Source organism: Sorex araneus, chromosome 3, assembly GCF_027595985.1.
Source record: "Sorex araneus isolate mSorAra2 chromosome 3, mSorAra2.pri, whole genome shotgun sequence".
Lineage (NCBI taxonomy): Eukaryota > Metazoa > Chordata > Mammalia > Eulipotyphla > Soricidae > Sorex > Sorex araneus.
In genome coordinates this window covers 214109149-214123960 of record NC_073304.1, presented here as the reverse complement: position 1 = coordinate 214123960, position 14812 = coordinate 214109149, and the positions used below count along the sequence as shown (strand labels likewise).

At 45.6% G+C, this 14812-nt stretch overlaps 1 protein-coding gene across 3 annotated transcripts in view; it reads right to left on the bottom strand.

The window, feature by feature from the left end:
* The window catches only part of SPOP (speckle type BTB/POZ protein), an 82546-nt gene extending 70008 nt beyond the window's left edge, over positions 1–12538 (bottom strand). For all 3 annotated transcript variants that reach the window (XM_055131017.1, XM_055131016.1, XM_055131018.1), the window contains exon 1: positions 12291–12538. The gene's annotated coding sequence lies outside the window, so the exon portion shown is untranslated. The remainder of the gene's footprint in view (positions 1–12290) is intronic.
* Positions 12539–14812: the final 2274 nt, after the last annotated feature.

Sequence of the window (14812 nt, the reverse complement as noted above, 5' to 3'; positions counted from 1 at the left end):
TTGAATAGTGGAACTATTCAAAAAATATTCAAGGAAAAAATTTAGTCAAATAAATTTTCAGAAAGTACATTTTGATCATGTTATTTTTTCAAACTTTTTTTTTTTTTTTTTTTTTTTGCTTTTTGGATCACACCTGGCGATGCACAGGGGTCATCCTGGCTCTGCACTCAGGAATCAACCTTGGCGGTAAAGCAAACGCCTTACCCGCTATGCTATCACTCCAGCCCCCTCAAACACTTCTTGACACAGGGTCAGAGAAAGTAGAGGGTAAGCACTTACATCACACACAGCTAGACCCAAGTTTAATTCTTGGCACCCCAGATAATCCCCCTCACCCCTGACTCCACCAGGAGCTATCCCCTGAGCCAAGAGTAAGCCCTGTGAACTAAAATATAAACAAACAAAAATTTGATAAAAGCTCTAGAAATAGAAGTTTATCAAAGAACTAAGAATTTAAAATATCAGAAATCAAGGCTAATGGCTGAGGTGGGGGGAGGGCATTTGGCCAGACCCAGCTCAGCTGTGTTCAAGGTTTACTCATGGGTGAGCTGGGCATATGTCGTGCCAGGTATCAAACCTGGGTTGGCTGCATGCAAGAAATGCTCTATCCACTGTACTCTCTCTCCAGCCCGTGATTTTTTTTTTTGTAACAAAAAAAAAGGGGCGGTCAGAAAGATAGGGCAGGGTTTTATGTGCTTGTCTTGTTTGATTCCCCCGCACCACACAGACTTAGAGCACCACCAGGTGTGACCCCTGAGCACAGAGCCAGGAGTAGCCCTGGCAACCACTGAATGTGGCCCAATCCCCACCAACACACACACACAAGACTGGGGCTTGAGTGGCTGGAGCGATAGTACAGCAGGTAGGGCGATTGCCTTGCACGCAGCAGACCCAGGTTCGATTCTCAGCATCCCATATGGTCCCCTGAGCACCGCCAGAGGTAATTCCTGAAGTGCAGAGCCAAGAGTGACCCCTGAGCATTTCCGGATGTGACCCCCCCCCAAAAAAAAAGACTGGGGCTTGAGAAATAGCTCAACAGACTGTAGCTCATGGTTTAGATGCAGAAGGTCCAGCTTCATCCCCAATACTGCAGTGCCCCAAACACAAAATAGGAAGCAGCCCCTTAGCGATGTAAATGTAGCCCCAAAGCCAAGACAGAGAGAGCAAGAAACCAGTGAAGACATAAGGGAAAAATGGTCAGAAAAAGCCTGAGAAAAAGAACCAAACATGCAGATACTTTGATCAAGGACTACGAGGGAAAAAAAAAAATTTAAATACCATAAATAAATTCTATTAATAAAATTGAAAGAAAGAAAAGGCAGTTGCTCCAGGTGGTCTTAGCAAGGAAGGTGGGCCTCTGAACTCATGCTGGTGAGGTTTAATCTCCCAGGACATGCTCCTCAAGACCACCACCATATTGAAGCTGAGGTCAGTGTCCAGCTAGAGCACACAGTGGAGATCACCCTCAAGGATGACCAGCTCCTGGAAGACAACAGTGGGCAAGTGTGTCTTCAACGAGAAAACGCCCAAACACAAGCTCACGATAGGGCTGGCCCTTCTGGCAAAGGGCAGCCGAGTCTTACACTTACCTCTTTTCCAGCCCTGCCGAACAGTTTAATGTGATGGAGCCACAGGGCCCAGAAAGCACCATAAATGAACAAACCAGGTAGTAAGGGGGCCCCTGAAATCACCCCACATAAATAAGAGGAATTTATCACACCAATAAATCTGGTTGTTGAAATGTGGGCATCAAGAAAACCTCAACTGCACTTTAAAAAAATCCTTTTGGGGTGGGAGGGCACACTGACGGTACGCAGGGGCTGCATGCACTGTGTAGACTACACAGTCGATCACTCACTCCCAGGGCACTGTCAGGCTGCTCCTGGGGCTGCCGGGGAATCCTGCTCCACAGGGATTATTAACCTTGGACCTCCTGACACAAACCAGGGAGATTAGCCCTCTGATCTTTCTCCCTGCAGCCCCACCCCATTTTTAATTGCCATTGGACAACACCCCAGCAGTGTTCAGGGGTTGCTCCCAAGATGCTCAGGGGACCATGCAGTGAGAGAGTGGGAAGGCATCAGAGGGGTAACAGAACTCGGGTTCCTACACACTCCAGCCTACTTGAGCCATCTGGCCCAACAGTGTTTTTACTTTTGTTTTTGGTTTGGTGCCCACACCTCACTCTGCACTCAGGGCTCACGCCTAGTGGGAGTCAGGAAACCATATGCTGGGGATTGAACCTGAGTCACCAGTCACCTGCACACAAGGCAAGAGCCTTACTTAATCCCTAATCCCTGCACTAGCTCCTAACTCCTAGTTCGTTTTTAGGCTACACCCTGCAGTACGGGGGGTGGAGGGGGGGTGAAGGGGAGAATGGGAGTGGGAAAATGACATGGAGCTCAGAATCAAACCCAGGACTGTCATGCAAAGCATGCACTCGAGCTCTCTGGACTATAAAGAATGTTCTTAATAAAGCAATAAAATTAATTCTATTAAATCTGAACTCCTGAGTACAGGTCTTTTAAATATAGTGTGATTAAATGGAAGTAATGCAAGATGAGCTTCTGCAAGACACTCCTAGTCTCCAGGAACAGTTGAGAGTCTGGCTGGCCATCAGATCCTACTCAGTGATATCAAGTAAGCTTCATGGTACTGAGGTGCTTCTTATGGTAAACATTAAAGTTCATTTACTTTTATATCTAAGTTCCAAGAAGTGTTTTGGCCCTAATCTTTTTTGAGGCTTGATTGTTCAGGTTTCCCTTGGATACTATAACAATATTTCCTCTTATTACGTATCCTGTATCTAGTAATCATTCTATCTAGAACTTCAATGCATTGCAGCCAAATAGTACAGAGTTAGGTGCTTCCCTTGCCTACAACCAACCCAGTTCAATCCTCAGCACCACCTATAGTTCTCCAGAGCCCAGCCAGGTGTGACCCTTGAGCACAGTCAGGAGGAAGCACCAAGTCCACTGGGTGTAACCCAAACTGCCTTTCCTCCCTAAAGAGCTTCGATGTCTTTACCAAAAGTGTTTAATTTGGTGTCTTAATCTAAAACAAATTATAAAAAGATAACCCTGCATTTGAAAATTGTACCTCTATATAAGAATAAAAATCACTCCAAGAAAACTAAAGAGTGGAAACTGTAAACTCGTTCAGAACAAGAGACAAATTTAGTAATCAGTTGCAACATAAAGAAGGCTTTTTTTTCTTTTTTGAAAAAGGCCACTATAAAGCTATTTATCTTGCTAATGTACTATAGACTGCAAATCTTTTTTTTTTTTTTTTTTTTTTTTTTTTTGGTTTTTGGGTCACACCCGGCGATGCACAGGGGTCACTCCTGGCTCTTCACTCAGGAATTACCCTTGGCGTTGCTCAGGGGACCATATGGGATGCTGGGATTAGAACCCGGGTCGGCCGAGTGCAAGGCAAACGCCCTACCCGCTGTGCTATCGCTCCAGCCCCTAGACTGCAAATCTTATCACTTAAAGATACCAATCTAGGGGCGCGCAGCAGTAGTACAGAGGGTAGGGCACTTCACGCAGCTGACCTGGGTTTGATCCCCAGCATTCCATACAGTCCCCCATGCACCTCCACAAATGATTCCTGAGTGTAGAGCCAGGAGAAACAGTGTGGCCTCAAGATACTAACCTAACAGGCTTTTTCAGGGAGTTTGATAAACAAAAAAAGAACAAGGTAGCGTAACTTTACCCGTGTGTTTATGAACAAATTGTATAAAACTATAAGGTAGTACTAGCAAAGATAGGCAAACATCAATGGTACAGAAGAGAGATTGTAGCAGCTGGGGAGAAAGCACAGAGGGCAGGGCACTTGCTTGCCTTGCATGTAGCTGACCTGGGTTCAATCCTCAGCACCCCATATGGTCCCCCACTGACCCCCACCAGAAGCAGCCCCTGAGTACCACAGAGTATGACCCAAAAACCAATAAAGTTAAAAACTTAAAACATACCCCCTTAGAATGAATACAACCAAATACACACAAACACAGACACACACGAGCACACACACAAGCACACAAGCAAGCACACACACAAAACAGAAAATAGCAAAGGTCTGTAAGGATGCAAAGAAACCAGATCCTTGTGTTTTGCTGGGAAGCATAAATATAGCCAGACAATACAAGAAGTAAGGTGCTTGCATTGCCCACAGCACAGAGAGTAACCTGGTCTGATCCCTAGTACCACATATGGTCTCTGGAGTATAGTCAGAGGTCACCCCTGAGCACAGAATCAGGAATAGACCCTGAGGACAACTGGTGTTGCCCAAAAAGCCAAGAAAAAAAATGTTTAAGAAAGGGGCTGGAGCAATAGCACAGCAGGTAGGGCGCTTGCCTTGCACGCGGCCGACCCAGGCTGACCCAGGTTCAATTCCCAGCATCCCATATGGTCCCCTGAGCACCGCCAGGAGTAATTCCTAAGTGCAGAGCCAGGAGTAACCCCTGTGCATCGCCAGGTGTGACCCAAAAAGAAAAAAAAGTTTAAGAAAGCAGTATGTGGAGGTTACCAACAGCAGATATGATGCTTGCCTTGCATGCAGCCATTTTCAGGGTTCAATTCCCAACATCCCATATAGTCCCGAGTGCCATCAGGGATGACCCCTGTTCAGAGAGCCAGGAGTAACATAGGAGTATCAGCTGGATGTAGCCCTCAAATTCCACGCCCCCCGCCCCCGGGTCAAAAAAAAGTAATATATTTAACAAGATGTGGCTCCTCAAAAAAAAAGGGTTCATCCCTGCCAGACACAACCCTGGTGGCCCCCAAGTAACCCTGGGCCTAGGTACCAACTGTCAGGCCCATCTCATAGATCCTAGTATGGAAAGATGAAGAGAGGGCAAGTTGATCCTATTTTTTAAAAATGGTATCAAATAAACCTCAAATTAAAGTTGTTTACATATACATTTTCCTGACAAACAAGAGAGACTAGACACCATGGAAATTTCTAGGCTTTCAAGCCTTTTTCCAATGCAGTAGTTGCCACAGTGATTTATGCCAACAGTTTCTTGGGGGAAAAAAAAAAAGTCAAGAAATAAAGTTCTTTGTGGTCAAGTAAGGGTTACTAGCTGAATGTTTAATTCCCAATCTGAGGTCTGTATCCAGCTCTCAAAAAGCGGAATGACCAGCTCTGACACACAGGTAGCTAGGCAACTCCTGCCAGTTCTATTAAAACATGAGCAGTTGAAAGACTGAAAAGAAAAGAAGGCCCCAGAGTTTCCTACAGACACTCTGCTTTAGAATCTTTTCCCCTAGAATGGGAGCTTGTCAAATCAAAAGGAAAAGTTGCTACTGTATCTTATTAGCAAATGGCCTTTCAGAAAGATTTACTGAGCCTGAAAACAAACACATGGTATGTTTCTCTGAATACACAACCACAATTTATGTAAATTCCTGAGTTTAGAGTGGCGGAAGGGGTTGTTGAGGGAGCAATGGGGCTACAGAGGGACTGGTGGATTGAAGTGGACACTGGCAAAAGGAGTGGTGTTGAAATACTGTATACCTGAAACCAAATCATGAATAACTTTGCATTTTCTTTCTTTTTTTTTTTTTTTTTTGCCTTTTGGGTCTCACCCGGTGATGCACAGGGGTTACTCCTGGCTCATGCACTCAGGAATTACTCCTGGCGGTGCTCAGGGGACCACATAGGATGCTGGGAATCGAACCAGGGTTGGTCGTGTGCAAGGCAAACGCCCTACCCGCTGCGCTATCGCTCCAGCCCTTAACTTCACATTTTCACAGTGACTAAATTAAAAAAAAAAAAATTCTGGGCTCTCACATGTGATAAGAAGAGAGTGCTCTACCGCTGAGCTACACCCCCTCCCTACAACTAGAATTTAGTATGGAGCCAAAATTATTATAAAACAAGGTTGAGAATAATCAGGTAATCTTATAAAGTCTGGAAGTAAAAATAAAATGGCAAAAAGAAAAGTATCAGAAAAAATACTGCTGCAAGTAAGGCTTTGAGCAACCTATAATTAGTAAGATTATTCAAAATTCTACTACATGGTGTTTAAAAAATGTTTTCTGCAAACACATCAGTCCAGTTCCTAACCTGCTTAGAATACAGTTCCACTCTATCTTTAATTTATATTTTTATCAATTAACTAAAAGGGTAATAGACTTTCAGAAAACATGATGACTGCATCAATATTTCTCCTAAGTATCTACAGTGTACATGATACAGACCACAGGATCACACATTGTTCCATATCCTGAATGAAGATCCCAGAGTTCGTGGTCTAGTCCCTAATTTAAAAAAAAATGTATTAAGAAAAATGTGTCTGTCTTTTTAATGATAAAAATACAGTAATGTGGAAAAAAAAGGCCACTCTACTCTTACATAACAGTCCATGTGGAGAAATATGTGTAAAACGAAGAGAGAAAAGACAAATATGTACTTATACATTTATACACAGATGTTTTTATATAACCATCAAAACCTCATATCTCCAAGAAAGCTTATAAACACAATTTCAGTCTCCAAATTTCATTCGGTGTACCTTTCATCTCAGAAAAAAGAGCAAGGTTGCTAAGAGAGAAAAAATTCCCTAGTCTTTTCTATAGCTAACCTCATAATGTGGTGAGTAGGCAAGAGAAAAAATTATCTCTTCAGAGATCCTGTCTTTCACAGAGTATTCAAGATGAAAAATCTGCAAGATCCAAAATCAAAAATCTAGTAACGCCAGTAAGGCCAGAAATAAGACAAAAACTAACTAAACTGTATTAAAGTAAAAATAAAGCACCTTAACTTTTATTATTTTTTGAGAGTAGGGGCCACATCCAGCATTGCTCAGCTCTTATACATGGTTCTCTGCTCAAGGATCACTCCTGACAACACTCAGGGGACCATATGTAGTGCAGAGAATGGAACCAAGGTAGTCCACATACAAGGCAAGTGCCTTAACCTTGAACTATCTCTCTTCAGTCCCTTTACTTTTCAATTTGACTCTAAGAATTCCATAGGGAGGCAAGCAATGTTAAAAGGGAAGGAAAGTGTGTGTGTGTGTGTGTGTGTGTGTGTGTGTGTGTGTGTGTGTGTGTGTGTGTGTGTGTGTGTGTGTGTGTGTGTACACAAAGATATAAAGTCTTGGGGCTGGAGCGATAGCACAGCAGGTAGGGCATTTGCCTTGCACACGGCCGACCCGGGTTCGAATCCCAGCATCCCATATGGTCCCCTGAGCACCGCCAGGAGTAATTCCTAAGTGCAGAGCCAGGAGTAACCCCTGTGCATCGCCGGCTTTGACCCAAAAAAAGCAAAAAAAAAAAAAAAAAAAAGACCTAAAGTCTCCACACCTGAGACAGGAAAAAATACAGCAAGGGCTGGGGAGAAGGCTCAAAGTGCTGGAGTACATGCTATGCGTGAGGCCCAGGTTTAATCCCAACACCATAGGGTACACCACCAGACAGCCAGTGACCCCTAAGCACAAAACCAGGAGGAGCCCTTGAGAACTAATGGATAGGATCTCAAAAGAGAGAAAGAGATTCTTCTATGTAAAAGCAAGGAAGTAGGGGCTGGAGCCATAGCACAGCGGGTAGGGCGTTTGTCTTGTACATGGCAACCCGGGTTCGATTCCCAGCATCCCATATGGTCCTCCGAGCATCACCAGGAGTAATTCCTGAGAGCATGAGTCAGGAGTAACTCATGTGCAACGCCGGGTGTGACCCAAAGTGAAAAAAAAAAAAAAGCAAGAAGTACTCATTGACTAAATTAAAAGAATTCCCACGGCCAAATATGAGCAATTTTAAGCATCAAAAATACATATACACTATATGGGGCCAGAGTGTAGCAATAGTACAGTGGGAGGGGCATTTGCCTTACATATGGCCAACCTGGGTTCAATCCCTGGCACACTATATGATTCCCTAAACCCACCAGCAGTGATCCCTGAACAGAGTCAGTAGTAAGTCCTGAGCACAGCATGGTGAGACCTATATGCCAAAATATATATATATGATAAAAAATACAGTTGTTGATGAAAAAGAATACAGTGAAATCTATAGGTTTATGATGATACTAAAATACAAAGCAAGATAAAATAATTTTTTAAATAATTCTCTTATCATCACTCAGAAATATGTTAAAGGGAAATCTCTACAAAAGACTAAAAGCTAATTCTTAAGCTAAGAGGAAAGCTAAAATTAGAAAATTACCATTTTTGCAATAATAAATGACCTGGGTCACTAAGATGACTAGAGGAGTATGAGTATGGTGCCAGGGTCAACACTCTACAGATTACTTGCTAATTAAAAAGGAAAAAATTACTTGCCTGACACGCAGAAGATCCTGAGTTCAAATCCCATTAAAAAAAAAGAGGGGAGTGCAGGGGGAACCTTTCTAATAGAGACCTAGTATTTATCATTTAACTAAATGATAGAACAAACCCACCATTATTAATACTGGGACATGATGACTTTTTTTATCCTTTTAACACAATATAAGGTACAAGTCAATGCCTAGAAAGCATTACTACCAAAAATATTTAGCCCAGATGTTCAAGCTTTTAGACATCTATGCCAAATTATAGAAAATACAGGGACAAAAGAACATATTAATGGAAACAGCGCGGAAACCACCAGACAATTCCAGAAGTGACATACTATCCTAGTCTTTTTTTAAAAAGTATAATACATGGCTTCTACATAAATTGTTCCAGATTTAAAAAGTGTAGAGAGATATTTTTGAAGGAAAAAATTGTCAACAGTTTGGGCTGGGGAGATAGCTCAAAGGGCTAGTGTGTATGCTCTGCATGCGGAAGTTCTGATTCTATCCCTGGTACCACATAGTCCCCAGAACACCAGAGGGACCAACCTTGGTGCAACATACCAGGAACAGTCCCTGAGCACCACTGAGTATAACCAGAAGACCATGACAAACGCAAATACACACACAAAAAAGAGAAAACATACCAACAGTGAAAAGATATATTCTTCAAGGAAACATGGAAAATCCAAAAATGAAAAGGATATAAGGTGGTATCAAGGACTCATTTAATTTTTTTGGTGGTCCCCAGTTTGTTTTGGGGTGGGGGGTATCAGGAATCAAACCCAGAGCTCTGCACATGCAAGGCAAGTGCTCTACTAAGGCTACATTCCTGGTCAATGTCAAGATACATCAAGTGGGACCTGAGATGCTGTTCAACTCGTCAAGAGCATGCTTTGTCTGAAGGAGAGAGGATCTCAGCACCACATGATCCCATGGGCACCACCACGAGTGATCCTCAAGCAGAGGCAGGAGCAGCCCCTGAGGACCATTTGATGTGCCCATCCACAATGTATAAAACAAAATGAAGTGAAAAAGTGAAGTTCAGAACTAGTATCTTGCCTTTATGTAAATCAAATAAAAACAGGGATAGAGTACGATGGGTAGGGCACTTTGCCTTGCAAGCAGGCGACCAGCATGTGATCCTAACATCACATATGGTCCCCTAAGCACCACCAGGAGTGATCCCTGAACACAGAGCCAGGACTGAGACCTGAGTACAACTGGTGGATGTGGGCCCAAAACAAACAGAAACAAAAATAGCAAAGAAGGGACTGCAACAATAATATAGCAGGGATTACCTTGCACACAGCAAGCCCAGGTTCAATCCCCAGCACCCCAAATTGGGGCTGGAGTGATAGCATAGCGGGTAGGGCGTTTGCCTTGCACGCGGCCGACCCGGGTTCAAATCCCAGCATCCCATATGGTCCCCTGAGCACCGCCAGGAGTAATTCCTGAGTGCAGAGACAGGAGTAACCCCTGTGCATCGCCAGGTGTAACCCAAAAACCAAAAAAAAAAAAAAAAAATCCCCAGCACCCCAAATGGTCCCCTGAGCACCACCAGAAGCGATCCCTGAACACAGAGCCAGGACAACACCAGGTGTGGTCCAAAACCAAACCAAAAAAAAAAAACCCAAAGAATATATATATATATATATGTGTGTGTGTGTATGTATGTATGTATATATATGTATATATATATATTATTGTGTATGTTTATAAAAAGCACTATCCCCAGAAGCATAAACAAAGATAGTTTGACTGTTTCACTTGAGGGTAAGGAGACGGATGAAAACACAACAGTAAAACAAAAAATTTTCACTCCCTGTACCTTTTCAATTTTTTTTCATGTGTGTGTGTATATATATATGTGTGTGTATATATATGCATATATATACACACACATATATATATGGCCCATTCTGGAGACTTTTAAAACATGGCTGCACCAAAAATAAATTAATAACATGTATCTTAATTCTAAAAGCATTTCATGCCTTTAACCGCAAAAAATTGAAAGGAGGCTTCAGGAAATTCAATCAAACAAAATGTTTCAAGACAAAAACTAGCTTTACTTCAAGATTTATCATAACCAAAGGGAAGTCTAGATGTAAGCAACATTATACGTCTCCAATTTTCAAATTAACTACAATAAAAAGTTTTAAAAGTCACCAAAGTGTGCAATGGACCTAAACACCCAAGTTTGGGGTTGCCACAGTAATTTATACTCCTCAGTCTTCACACTATGGGGAAAAAAAAGAGTATCCAGCCCTTTTTTCTAGGACACAGGATGATGTATGTCCCCCAAATTCCTGTGCTTCCTGTGTCATCTCTTGATTCCGACCGTATCCATGGCAACAGAAAACTGCACAAAAGACAGCTGAACCTTGCAAAAGCCAGGATCAAATGAGGAAATAAGGGAGGGACACACACATATACATATATATACATGTATATATGTGTGTATATGCACACACACATATATTATATATAAAACACGTGTGTATTTTAAGGTCCAAGGACAGAAGATCCTTCAGTTAACAGTGGCAGCCAAAACAGCCCTTTCAGAAGAATACAAAAGAGGGGGTTGGGGGTGGGGAGGTATGAGAAGAGAAAAATGGGACTTACTATTATATCCCATTCTCAATGATCCAGACAGAAGACAGGGTTGGCAAAAATAAACTGGAAAATACAGAAAAAGCTCCCTTTTTCTTTCCCTACATTTTTTTATTGCTACTGAGCAAAACGTTTGTTTCATTTCCTTGCAACTGTTTTGATGGCAAAGGTAAGTAGCAGCAAAGTATCCAAAACAGTGGCAATGTAGGAACAAATTTAAAGGAACAGAATCTGCCAACTGAGAATCCAGGTCTTGCACCACTTAAATCGTAAACTTTTAAGTTCCTTATTTTAAACGTGCTTTTTTGTTGTTTGCAAACGTGAAATGTCTCATTATTTAAAATTAAAATCTCCAGTGGGTAAGTTGTCATTCACCAGTAATTTCAGATTGCCTTTGTTTTCGTGTGTTCACAGAGCATCAATAATGCAGAGCTAAAACGAAAGCACTAAGGAAGATCTTTCACGAAAAAATAGGTCACACAACCACAGAGGGCAGGACCCTGACACCCTAATTTACAATTTCTACTCAGACTTTTTCTACGGTGTGCTCCGTACTTTATGCAGTTCTATGACAATAATTGAGGCTTTCACTAAAAGGAATCCCCCCTTTCTTTATGACCCTAAATCCTCCCTACAAAGACCACCTACATTCAGAGGAGGTCTGTATTAAAAGTTCCAAAGGACGACGACGACAACGAGGACGACGGGAGTTGAGAAAAGTAAGGCTCGATTTAGAAGTTGCAGCGAGTTTCAAAAGAAGGGTCAGCGTGGGGGCACGTTGGGTCTGGGAGGCGCTGGTAGCCCGGGAGTCTCTAGGGCAACCCCAGCTGAGAACAGCGCTTTATCAACCGAGTCCCCTCAAATCACGTCAATTGTCCCTCTGGGACAGGAGCAACAGGCTCGCGAGCCGGCCAGCAGCAAATCGAGCTCCCCGCCTGGGCAAGGAGGCGGGCGCGTGGTCAAGAGGCTCTTTATCCCGCAGGTCCCTGCATCGCGGAGGTGCGCATGCGCCCCGGGGGCAGCGAACTAGCACCCCGAGCTCGCCGGCCCTCGCGCATGCGCACTCCCCCGGCTCGCCGCAGGCGACAGCTCACTATTTGGCAAGGGGGATGGGGCTGAGGAGATGATGGGGGGCGGGGGGCTCTCGGAGGGCAGGGGGGCGGCGTTTGTGTCTCCTGAATGCTTGGGATTAGGAGAAGAAACGGTTGACTCGGCTCTGGCATGCCCAGGCCACACACCCCGGAATGTGGGAAATGGGGCAGAGAAGAGTATACGTGTGTGTGTAGGTGGGGGGTGGGGGCCACAGCGGGGGGGTCGGTCACCTCTTAATCAGGGAGGTGCCCCCCCGCCCCGCTCCGTCAGGACAACCCTCGCCCTCGACTCTCCTCCCCACTCACCTGAGAGCGGCGGCGACAGCTGCTGGTCCCCGTCCCCCTGCGCTCGCCTCATACTGTCCGCAACATCCGGGACCTGCGGGACCGCCGATACACAAATACACACTCGGAGCGCGCACACTCACACACACACACACCGACACACACCGGCCGGGGCGTCATGGCGTCAGCACGTCGACGCGGCGAGCGCGTACCCGCCGGGCCCCACCCCGCGCGGCCGCCGCGCCCTCGCCTGGGTGCCCGGCCCTTCCGGCCCCGCCCCCGCCGCCGCCGCGCCGCCGCACCGCCGCGCCGCCGCCGCCGTCGCCGCCGTCGCCGCCGCCGCGGCCGCCTACCTCGCGCGTGCGCAGGCGAGCGGGGCGCCGCCGGGGCCGCGGGCGGGGCGCGCGCGGGGAGGCGGGGAGGAGGAGGAGACCGAGGCGGGGCCTGCGAGGGGGGGCGCGTGCAGGGCGCCGAGGTGCGAGGCGCTCCGAGGGCCTCTGGCCTGTGCCCAGCCGGGGTGGGCGGGCGGCGTAATAATGAAGACGGTTCATCGCCCCCGGGGTTTGCCGCCGTTTTTGGATTATCCGCGACTTTCCCGTTTCTCGTTTGTTTTCGCCCCTCCCCTCCTTTGACCGACTGTGCGGCAGTACCGACTTTTTTTTTTTTTTAAAGTTGCATTTTGAGATAACCTTAGAGATCCTTAAGATGCTTTTGTAATTTGGCGCTTGGAAACGAAGCTAGAACGTTTCCTTGGGGAGAAGGCAAGCGCAGAGGAGGCATGAAGGAAAGGAAGCTGTTGCCGTGGACACCTGCGCCCTACCCGCCTCCCATCCTAGCCCCTAAGGTCTATCCGTCAGTTACTCCGGAGTTGAATGTAAGAAAGGTCTCAGGGCTCCTTGCTCCCGGCAGAGAAAAATCTCCACGTTAAGGTGACACTAGGGATGGCATGTTTGTTGCTGCGACTGTTCCACTAGTCTCTCCTTTTGCTTAAGCTGTTAAAAAGTGATTTTTCTAGGATTGGAGAGATAGTACAGTGGGCAGGGCACTCGCCTTGCTCGCTGGCCGACCTGGGTTCGATCCCTGACACCCCCCAAATGGTCCGCAGAGCTCTGCCAGGAGTGATACCTGAGCATAGAGCCAGGAATAAGCCCTAATCACCTCCCTGTGTAGCTGAAACCTGCCCTCCCCCCAATAAATATACCCATTAGACTTTTTTTTTTAAAAAGATTCTAAAAGTAAGCCATGCCATCTGGAGCAACGTGTTTCTTTCAAACTGAGGTCCTATCATTACATCATCTTCACATTGCACGCCAGTGCTTGAGGCATTGGACCCAAAAGAGCAATCAGCTGGGCCCATGGGTCATAGGGTGATGGAGTGTGGGCCCTGCCTTGGGGACAGCTTCCGGAAGCCCTGCTGCTGTGGGACTGTCTCCAGGAGACTAGTGCACTCTGTCTCCTGCCACAGCATGGGCACCAGGTGGCCGGGGGCGTGTTCTGCAGGCAAGGCTGGGAGCCCAGGAGCAAAGCCCCCCTGAGGATGTAGAAGTGCCAGGCTGTCTTCCCGGTGTGCCAGGTTGTCTTCCACATTCAAATACCTTAGCAGCCTCGCCAATCCCACAGCTTCAAATCTCCTAGGAATCACAAATGAAAACACAGCAACATCCTGGGGGCTTGTCCTAACTATAGTTTAATCAAAATCATCAAAGGGAGACCCTACATTCCACAGGGATGTGGTTACTTTGCCACCCTACTTAAAACAACAACAAAAAAGAATTTGTCACCTATCAAGCTCAAAACTGGAACGTTCCCATTTAATTTCACTCCTGCTCATCCATCACCACAAACATTCATTCCTTTAGCTGAAGTTTTGGTACTTGTCAAAGTTCAGAGTGACCCACAGGTTACCTGGCAACCAGTTACAAGGAGCTGGCGGCTGGGGGTCACTTCTGTTCTCTTGGCTCCAGATTTCACAGAATGGTAGAAAAGCGGGACAGGAGGGCATGAAGGTGGGGGAAACAGGAGACAGGGACAGCATACTCGGCAGTGAGTTTGGCTACTTCATAACTGGAACTAAGTATTATGGTTTCATCCAATGCTGCAGGGAACCTGGGAGGTACTTCTCGAAGCCAGTAAGTCGGACAGCAGCTTGCCCGGGCTAGCCCCAAATCCCCAGAGACCTGGGAGACCGTTCTAGTCCTATCTCAATCTGGAGCCTGGTGCGAAGTTGTTCCTGTTCCACAGTGGAGACCACACCGCCCACCGGAGATGCCATCCCTAGTCTCTGTACAAAAGGGCTTTGATTTGGTGTGGATCTGACTAAATGGCTATAGATGTCCTTGGAAGCGCTATGTGGAAGAATTTTAAGCAGCTTCTTCTTTTTAATATGCACTTCCTCTTCGGTTTTAATTATTTTGTTCCTACATTTTCCCTTTCAATTTACTAAAATCTAGAAATGTAATTAGAGCAGAGGCTGGGCTCAGAGAAAGCTGCCAGGATTTCTACAGCATGATTAAATACACTAGGCATCCCTTTAGTGTAGGACT